The sequence below is a fragment of the Bos grunniens genome, chromosome 19, assembly GCF_055505025.1.
Source record: "Bos grunniens cultivar Pamir isolate PY7600 chromosome 19, Bosgru_T2T1.0, whole genome shotgun sequence".
Lineage (NCBI taxonomy): Eukaryota > Metazoa > Chordata > Mammalia > Artiodactyla > Bovidae > Bos > Bos grunniens.
In genome coordinates, this window is record NC_141183.1 from 29924934 (window position 1) to 29935823 (window position 10890).

Genomic DNA, 10890 nt, shown 5'->3' on the forward strand with positions numbered 1-10890 from the left:
AAGGCCTCCTCAGACAACCATGTTGTCTTTTTGCATTTCTTTTTCTTAGGGATGGTCTTGATCACTGCCTCCTGTACAATGTCACAAACCTCTGTCCATAGTTCTTCAGGCATTCTGTCTGTAAGATCTAATCCCTTAAATCTATTTGTTCCTTCCACTGTATAATTGTAAGGGATTTGATTTAGGTCATACCTGAATGGTCTAGTGGTTTTCCCTACTTTCTTCAATTTAAGTCTGAATTTTGCAATAAGGAGTTCATGATCTGAGCCAGTCAGCTCTCAGTCTTGTTTTTGCAGACTGTATAGAGCTTCTCCAGCTGCAAAGAATATAATCAATCTGATTTCGGTATTGACCATCTGGTGATCGTCAAAACTCAGCAGTGGCCACAGGACTGGAAAAGGTCAGTTTTCATTCCAATCCCAAAGAGAAGCAATGCCAAAGAATGTTCAAACTACCGCACAATTGCACTCATCACACACGCTAGCAAAGTAATGCTCAAAATTCTCCAAGCCAGGCTTCAATATTATGTGAACCATGAACTTCCAGATGTTCAAGCTGGATTTAGAAAAGGCAGAGGAACCAGAGATCAAATTGCCAACATCTGCTGGATCATAGAGAAAGCAAGAGAGTTCCAGAAAAACATCTATTTCAGCTTTATTGACTATGCCAAAGTCTTTGACTCTGTGGATCACAATACACTGTGGAAAACTCTTAAAGAGATGGGAATACCAGGCCACCTGACCTGCCTCCTGAGAAATCTGTATTCCGGTCAAGAAGCAACAGTTAGAACTGGACATGGAACAACAGACTGGTTCCAAATCAGGAAAGGAGTACATCAAGGCTGTATGTTGTTACCCTGCTTATTTAACTTATATGCAGAGTACATCATGTGAAATGCAGGGCTGGATGAAGCACAAGCTGGAATCAAGATTGCCGGGAGAAATATCAATAACCTCAGACATGCAGATGACACCACCCTTATGGCAGAAAGCAAAGAACTAAAGAGACTTTTGTTGAAAGTGAAAGAGGAGAGATAAAAAGTAGGCTTAAAATTCAACATTTAGAAAACTAAGATCCTGGCATCTGGTCCCATCACTTCATGGCAAATAGATGGGGAAACAATAGAAACAGTGACAGACTTTGTTTTTTTGGGCCCCAGAATCACTGCAGATGGTGACTGCAGCCATGAAATTATAGGACACTTGCTCCTTGGAAGAAAAGCTATGACCAACCTAGACAGCATATTAAAAAGTAGAGACATTACTTTGCCAACAAAGGTCCATCTAATCAAAGCTATGGTTTTTCCAGTAGTCACATATGGATGTGAGAGCTGGACCATAAAGAAGGCTGAGCATCGAAGAATTGATGCTTTTGAACTGTGTTGTTGGAGAAGACTCTTGAGAGTTCCTTGGACTGTATGAAGATCAAACCAGTCCATCCTAAAGGAAAGCAGTCCTGAATATTCATTGAAAGGACTGATGCTGAAGCTGAAACTCCAATACTTTGGCCACCTGATGAGAAGGGCTGACTTATTAGAAAAGACCCTGATGCTGGGCAGGATTGAAGGCAGGAGGAGAAGGGGACGACAGAGGATGAGATGGTTGGATGGCATCACTGATTCGATGGACATGAGTTTGAGCAAGCTCTGGGAGTTGGTGAATGACAGGGAAGCCTGGCGTGCTGCAATCCATGGGGTCACAAAAAGTTGGACATGACTGAATGACTGAACTGAACTGAACTGATGATAATTTGTTGGGTTTTGCCATGTAGGAGATTTTTTATCTTTATCTTTTCTTTTATGCCTTTGGATTTTAAGTCAAAACTGTTCCCCTTTCCAGAGTTATGAAGGAGCTCTGTTATGGAAGAGTGCTTCAGGATTTTCTTCTAGAACATTCTTCGGTTTTAAATCCTTGGTTCCTTTGGGTTTCGATATGGTGTTCATGTGGGGTATGGAGATATATGCTTTTGAAAAGTGTATTTACTTTTTTCCATGGTAATACAAGCTCATGGTTTAGTTACCTCCCAACTTATAAATAGTAACTCACACTGCTCTGTGTTCACTCTGTTGATTTAAGTTTGTTTTTCTACGTTACATGAGAATTTAAGTCCCGTGTCTCCACTCCACATCCTTTGTTCACAAATGCCCATCAGATCTGTCTACTGGGCGGTGGACCCTGGGATATGACCATGTTCTATTCCTCTCCTTTTAAAAATGAATTAACTTTTCATTTTTTAGTAAGTGGTCTTATTTAGTCATTATGACCCCCTTTTCAAAAATATATAAACTAGACGGATTTGGGGTTAAACTGCGTGGGATGGAGGAACTCCTCATTTTCTTCTGCAACACATTTTCTTCCAAAAAATTTTCTCCTCACACAATCTTGGGAAGCTTCCCCAGTGGCTCAGCAGTAAAGAATCCACCTGCCAATGCAGGAGATGCAGGAGACGCGGGTTCTATCCCTGGGTTGGGAAGATACCCTAAGGAGGAAATGGCAACCCACTCCAGTATTCTTGCCTGGAGAATCCCATGGACAGAGGAGCCTGGCGGGCTGCAGTCCATGGGGTCACAAAGAGTTGGACATAACTAAGCACGCATGAGTACACACTATTATCGTTTGAAATAGCTGGTTACATTTGTGTCTGAGTAAGTTACAGCCTGGTGTTTGTTTTCTTGACTTGAGTACTTTCAACCTAGCATCAGAGCAACCCTAAGAGTCATCTGCAAATATTCCACGTGGTTTTCCCATGTCAAGTGCTGGGGGATACAACTGTGAATGACACAGACTCAGCCCAGACTCTCTGGAGCTCACATTCTGATGCACTAGGAAGAAAAGTAGAGTGGGGAGAGAGGCGGGTGGGCTGGTGAGAGCAGGTACTGCTCTAGGAAGGATGATCGGAGAAAGGCTCTGTGAGGAGGTGACGAGAGTTTGAATCAATACCTGGAAGATATGAAAGGGAGCCTGATGAAAACGGGGAGGAGGGGTGGACAGACTGGGAGCAGCCTGTGCAAAGGCCCTGTGGCAGGAACATGCTGGTTGTGTGTGGGTGGGGGCAGATGTGTGTGTATCTGTGTCTGTGTGTTTGTGTTGGGAGCATACCAGGGGGCCAGTGTGAGCAGCAGAACATGGAAGCAACTGTCTAGAAGAGGGAGGGAGGTGAGAACCTCCCAGCCTGATCAGAAGTAACTGGAGGGTTGGGAAGATGGTCTGACTTACTCTCCTAAACATTCTTTTTGGAAGTCCAGCAGAGATGTGACTGTGGTGGGACAAGAGTGTAGTAGAGATAAAATGATAAAGCCTGGTGAGGAGGTCAGGTGAGCATGTGGGAGCTCAGACAGGATGACAGCAGGGAAGATGGACAGGAGGAGGGGGTTTCCAGCAGAGCTGACACGTGCTCCAGCCTGCTGTGGGAGAGGGATCTTGGATGACAGCGGGCAGGCATGTGAGCCGGGCATCTGCTAACCCTGGTGCCACCGGCTGAGCTGGAGGAGACTGGCAGGGGTGGGGGTGGGTGGGGGTTGGCGGGAACCCAGGGAGGCGGGGTCAGAGTCAGGCTCAGGTGCCTTTTCAACATCTAAGAAGAGAAGTTGAGTGGACAAGAAAACAGTCATCCCGAGCCCAAGAGAAAAGACAGAGAAGACACCTGAAGGAGGATGGTTCCTGGTCCTCTAACACGTAGCCACCGGGGAGGCCGAGGGCATCTCGGAAGCCAGCATTTGGGGAAGGAGAAAGTGATGAACAAACACTGCCGAGAGGCTGAGTAAGATGGGTGAGCACTGAGAACAGACCCTGGTTGTGGTGAGACAAGCATAGGTGTTGTGGGTTGACAGGGCCTGCGGGACCACGGGCTGGAGGTGGGAGTCGGGACACAGGAGGAAGTGGAGGCCGAGACCTCTGCTGTGAAGGGGACACAGGGCAGGCTGCAGGAAGTGACATGAAATGGGGAGGGATGTCACTGTCATCCTGTTTTCTCCCTGAAGGGTGGAAGGATATGGCCCATTTTCCTGCTTGTGGGATCAGTCTGGAGCAGGGGTCAGCGAGGGGAGCAGGCTCTCAGGTAGCAGGGCCGGGGTGTCCATAAGGACGTGCACAGAACTGGGGTAGGGGGTGAGCGGCTGTGAAATCCCGCACAAGCTCCAGGCGCCTGTGTGCGGAGGCATAGCAGTGGCTATTTGCCCATCTGGGTGGACACATGTTTGTTTTCACAGCTGGTGCAGCTGGATGAGGGCCCAGGAGCTGAGTGTCAGGTGTGGGGTGGGGGTCTTGCACAGGAAATGGGCTGGGAGGGGGCTGTGCACAGCTGAAGCTGATGTCCTGAAGCCAATCCAGGTGCCGCTGGTGACTGTGAGGCAGGCTCACAGGGCCAGCGTGGTTCAGGAGGCTGGAGAGGCGCGTGTGGGCCAGGATGTGGGCCAGGGAGACAGGCAGAGGGGTTCACAGAAAGGCAGTGTTGGAGCCACCAGGAACGGCAACACTGGGGCGAAAAAGGCAGGGATGGGGAAGAAACTTCCTGGAAGTGGGCTGAGCACCGGGGAGCAGGGGGTGAGCAGGTGACCACAGAGAGAAATGGCTCCCAACTGTGGAGGAGGGGAGCTCAGACGTGAGCCCCACATGTCCCCCCTCCTCAGGGAGTCTGGCGGAAGCCTCAGGAGTCTAGGGGGACACAGCTGGGGCCCTGCCAGCAGGAGGGCAATGGACGTTCAGAGAAGAGGTGAGGATTTGCAGTGTTTTCTGGTGATGCCACGAGTTCAACGCCTGGTAGAGACGTGGGATCGGGAGGAAGTGGACTCTGAAGTCAGATGAGGGGATATTCGGCTGATGGGGGACAACCGTGGGAACATGAGGTGGACTCCAGCCAGATCCTGAGAGTCAAGAGCACCTCCTGGAGGAATCAGAGGGGTGGACCCTCAGGAGGGCCCAGGGGCCTGGGGCGGATCCCAAGACGACCCCGGCCTGCCCTGCACCCCAAGGAAGATACACGCGGACATGTGGATCTCTGCCCTTGCCCTGTGCAGGAGGCCAAGAGTCATTTCCGCACCTCCTTCCATCCTGTCTCAGCAGCCGCTGTGGCGTGCACCCACCCCTGGTCCAGCAGCCCCAGCACTGCAGGCAGGAGGTCTGTCCACACAGCGAGGAGCGTCCAGCCTTAAAAAGGGAGGAAGCCTTGACACGTGAACAACATGGATGAGCCGGGTGGACACCGTGCTGCATGAACTGACCAGTCACAAAAGGACCAGTACTGTATGATTCTGCTTCCACGAGGTCCCTGGAGTCATTGGGTCCATGCAGAGTGGGGCAGTGGTTCCCAGGGCTGGCGGAGGGGGAGGGGCCGTTATTTAACAGGTTGTGAGTTTCAGGTTTGCAGGATGAAGCAGCTCTGGAGGTGGATGGTGGTGACAGCTGCACCACGATGTGGATGCACTTAGTGCCACAGAAGTGCGTGCACTTAGCTGTGGTTAGAATGGCTCAAGAGGAAAGTCGACGTGGGGGAACCGAGGCTGCCCTGTGAGCTTTGGGCTGTACGTCGGACCAGAATCTGGCTCCGGATCGTGGCGCCCAGAGGGAGCAGGAATGGGATGGGCAGTGACTCAGGTGCTGAGTGCCCGGGGGCTCCCTGGAGACACCTGGGACACCAGGGTGGTAGCTGCAGTGGGCAGGGCCACCTCTAAGCAGCAAGCGGATGTCACAACAGCAGGCCCAGCCTGTGGGCTCTCCCTGACTCCAGCCTCCATGCTGGACCTCAGAGCTATTGTTAAAATGGCCTGACTTCCCTTCAGAGAAAATAGGGTCTGCTGAGCTCCATACACTCACCTGAGCATCTGTGCCACTCGGCTGGGGCCCCGCAGTACTTGATGGGGACCCGAGTCTGACCCACAGAGCCGAGGAGGCCAAGAAAATTCTGAACAACAAGGGAAGATCTATACTAAGACACCGTCAAGTCAGCGCTTTTCGAAAGTATGGCATCAGCTGGGGAGAGAGCAGTGATTGCTGCATCAGAGTGGAGTCCAGAGGTGCTGCGGCTCAGGGTGGCTGCCCACGCCCTGAGCTCAGGGAAGAGGATGCCCTGCGGTGGGCGCCTGGCCACTGTGTCGTGATGAGGGGCAGGTTGTATCCTTCCTCCCCGAGGGAGAAACAGCTCCCAGTTCAGAGACTGGCCTGCTTCACCACATAATATGAAAAGCTTCTGTTCAACAGAAGACATTGTAAACAAAATTAAGAGACTAAAGACAGACTGAGGGGGGAACGGAGAAGGCAATGGCACCCCACTCCAGTACTCTTGCCTGGAAAATCCCATGGACGGAGGAGCCTGGTGGGCTGCAGTCCATGGGGTCGCTAAGAGTCGGACACTACTGAGCAACTTCACTTTCACTTTTCACTTTCATGCATTGGCGAAGGAAATGGCAACCCACTCCAGGTTCTTGCCTGGAGAATCCCAGGGACGGGGGAGCCTGGTGGGCTGCCGTCTATGGGGTCGCACAGAGTTGGACACGACTGAAGTGACTTAGCAGCAGCAGCAGCAGGGCGGGGGGGAAACAGGCTGAGAAAAATATCTGCAGTACATCACCGGCAATACCCAACATTCGGTAATAACTGTAACACAAAGAGCTCCTAAAAATAGAGAAGACAAACAATCCCAACAAAGGAAAGATTCATAGCCAACACTTAGGAAAAAATGCTAAATATTAGTAAGAATGAAGGGAAGCTTGCCTTCAGCAGAAAGCCATGTGAAATAAAGCAACGGTGATGGAGTAGGAAATAGCAACCCACTCCAGTATTCTTGCCTGGAAAATTTCATGGACAGAGGAGCCTGGAAGACTACAGTCCATGGGGTCATAAAGAGTCAGATGTGACAGAGCACACACACATACAGAGAAAAGTGATAAATTCCTTCAATTGAGATATCTGGTTTTCCTTTCATTAAAAATAATCTTTTGACATTCAGACTACCTGTTCTTTGTTGTACAACTTCTATATAATCTGGCTCTCCACCCCTCCTTGGAACATTTCTCTCAGGGTTCTTTGAGATGCTGCTTCCTGGGCTTGAAGTTCTAAAATTTCTCACCAAATACAGCATAACTCTCAACTTAAAAAAAATAAATAAAGCAATGGTGATATCAACATTTCCTTACCCAGTAGGGAAAAGCAAAAAATGTTGATAACATTCGGGTTTGGCACAATTATGCAAAAATGGATGTTCTCATGTACTGTTGCTGAAGGATTGATAAACTATCTTTCTGGAAAGTGATTTGGTGATGTTAGTGTGTTAAATGTTTACATTAAATGTTAAATAAGTAATTTAATACAGTGTTCCCACTTCTGGAAATTTAGCCCAGAAAGTACTCACGGATATTCAGGAAGAGCTAGCAGCAAGAGTAACAGCAAAAATAATGGGAATAAAGTAGGAATTTCCATAAATAGAAGAGTGATAAAAACTAAACTGTGTGTGTCCAGTAGTATGGAATACTGGGCAGCTTCGAGAAAGACGGATGAATGTGCTTTTTGAAAGATGTCCGTGAGATAGTTGTTAGAAACAGGTTTCTTGACCATCTGGGTGGGTGGGGTAAGTCTGTTGTTTAGTTACTAAGTTGTGTCCCCAACTCTTTTGTGACACCATAGACTGTAGCCTCCCAGGCTCCTCTGTCCATGGGATTAGCAAGAATACAGGAGTGGGTTGCCATTTCCTACTTCAGGGGATCTTCCTGACCCAGGGATAGAACCCACATCTCCTGAATTGGCAGACAGATTCTTTACCACTGAGCCACCAGGGTAGCCTGGGCTAAGTCTACTTTTATTTAAAACAAAAATATGTATATATGCACACACACACACACACACACACACATATGCCCAGTTCACTAATTCTAGGTTGCATGCCTTTTTCATAGGATATGTCATCACTGACATCTTTGATTCTATAACATATGGCTCCATGTTTATATAAGCACAGAAACATGTCTGGAACAATACTCAAATCTGTGCACCCCAATGCGGGGGTGTAGGATTAGGGAGATTGGCGAGAGCACTTTTCCTGTCTTAAACATGTCTATGAGTTTAAATTTGTAATATGAGCCCCTGTCATTTTTGCCATGTGTGAAAACAACACATCAACAACAGGTACCAGACCTGGATGTGGTCACCAGAGCTGCTGGAGGGCCAGTTTTACTTTTCCACCCTGGACAACGTTTATTCTTAAGGGGGTGACGATTCTCCTTTCATAACTTTTTCATATTTCCCCAGAATCCAAGCTGTCACCTCTGACATTAGGAAGAATGGAGCAGGAGCCGAGCTGAGTCTGGAGCGGGGGCTAGCTGCCCACTGTGTCTGTGGCCAGTGCAGAGTTAGGGCTTCTGTCCTGGACTCTGATTGACAGGAGGTTAGAGAGAGAAATGAAGTTAGAGGTCACTGAATTCAGCTTTCTCATTTCACGATTTCATCGTTGAGGAAACAGAGGTTCAGAGACATGAAGCAGTGGTCGTAGTCCTGCAGGGAGAGCTGGCCCTGCCCTGGAGACTAGGCTGTGGGGTCCAGCTGTCGTCCTGCCCCATTGGGTTCTGTCTCAACGGGTGAGCCAAGAACTAAGATCCCCCTGAACCAATAACTGTGTAGCTCTGAATTCTGTGGCATGCTTTGCCAAGAGTTCCAGAAAACATGCCCAATGGTGGAAACATTTGTGGGGTTATTGAACAAGAAATCCAGAGGGAGCTGTTGCTGGAGTTGGTTGTGCTGTTCAAAGATGTGATCAAGAACACAAGCCCTTCCTCCATCTTTCCTCCATCACCTTCTGTATGTTGATTTTCACATCCTGGACTAGGATGTGATATCCATATTCTTTGTCATGTGTGGCAATTGAAGTCTCTACTCAGTTTGGTGGTCAACTCACTATTGGACATAGATTTCTGCAAGTGCCTTGACCCTATAGGTCCCCCCGCAGGTCCCCCCGCTCCTGCAGAAGGGCTCCTGTGTGTGTCGGCCTGGCTTTCAATGCTCTGGTAGACAGTTTACAACTCTGCCTTAGCCTTCATTTCCTGCTTCCTCAAAGTCAGCCAGAAGTGAGAGATTATTTTTTCAGGTCTCCTCTGGGCATATGCAAACCTATGTAGCTTTCTATATTCTAAGGAATGAGTCGGAGCTTTTTAAAGCTCCTTATGGACATCTCATTTTCTGATGTTTGTAAGTTTTCAGGGACCCTCTTTTTAGCCTCAGGGGTACTGTACTCAGGCAGCTGGACTGTTTCTCCTCCCCTCTTTCTGTATACACACATTTCTCCACCTCCAATGGCCAATTCCTCTATAAAGCTTTATCACAATTTTTCATTAAGCCAATATTTAGTTTTGAGTCAGAATTTCTCAATGAGGGCAACATTGGTATTGGCATTTTGCTGGGACAGTTCTCCATTGGAAAGGGCATTTAACATTCCTGGCATCTGCTCCCAATGCCAGCTGTGGTTACCCAAAAGAGGGAAACAAAGACATGCACAGATTTCTAAACACTGGAATTCAGGGGTCAGTGTCACTTGGGTTAAGACCCTCTACTTCTCAGAAATGTGACTATCACTATGAGATACCTATGTACTATTATTACATTTATATAGAGAGAGTTAACCTCTCTGATGACATCTCAGAGTGCTGTACCTACTCTAGGGCCATCTTAATGCCACCTGGATTCTGCTCTTACGGCTGAGGCAGGACACGGGGAGGGAAGTGGGAGGCTGGGGGCCAGGCTTCTGGAAGAAGGTCAGCTGGTTCACAGAATACACCTTCCACCATCACCAGTTAAGACCCACTCTGGTTTGTATGGTTCTGGCCCTAATTTATCCACATGTTCCCATCACAGCAAGAGTTTGCAAGGAGCCTGGATCCCACTACAGGCGACCACATGGCATATGGATCCTTCTGCCCCCTTTCAGCCCAACGCCTATGAGGTAGGTGTTGCTATTTCATCTTATGCACAAGAAACCATGTCTTAGAGATACCAGTTAACTTGTCCAGGGTCAGTCTCAGAACTGGGCATCAAACCTGTGGTCCCTGCTGCTGAGACCTGGGCTCTGTTCACTGAACCCCCAATTGCTTTCAAGACTAAACCTCAAGACCTCCCCCAGACTCCTCCCTTTCTCCTTTGTTTTCTCAACAATAACTGCCCGTTGAAGTTACTGCCACCCGGTGGGTCCAGTTCAGGTTCCAACGTGAGTTCTGGGATAGACAGCCAGGATCACTGAATTCATTTCCGGTAAACTTGGTAGAGAGGGGTGGGCAGCAGGGTGAGTGGAAGGGCATGTGTGAGCTGGGGACCACAGTGGAAGAGGACAGAGGAAGAGGCTTTGCCGGGGGTCCAGCGTGGACCCCTGTCGCATGGAATTTGGCAGGCTGCATGGAAGGCAGGCTGTGGGGTTAGGGTTCCTGCTTCAGTGATTCAAGGAAGGTTTCTTAAAGGAAGTCAGCCTTGGAAAGGGGACCCGGGGATTCCAGGCACAGCAAACCACACCCTGGGCAGAGCACAGCGACCAGCTGGCTTCCGGCTCCCTCCTGTGCCAGTGCTCCAGCCACCCCGCTCTGATGGTCAGCGCCCAGCTCAGAGGCTTCCTAGGGCTGGTGTCCAGCACCTCCAGTGGAGCCCTAGCATGCTCCCCAGCGAGGCGGGCCTCCTGTCTCTGCCCTCCCCGCAACCCCGTGTGACTGTCCGTGAGCCAGCACCCGCCCCACCCCCAGCCAGGCACGGTGCCCCGACCCGGCTGCCTCCCCACTGCTCAGTGCTGCCCAGAAAGCCGGCCCCCCAGCTCTCCCCGCTCCTCCCCGCAGGAAGCGCTGACCTCTCTGCGGTTCTGGTTATGCTTCAGCCGTTGGTCGGTATGCCAACAGCGTTTGAGTTAAGTGCGGCGGATGTGGGCGGGGGA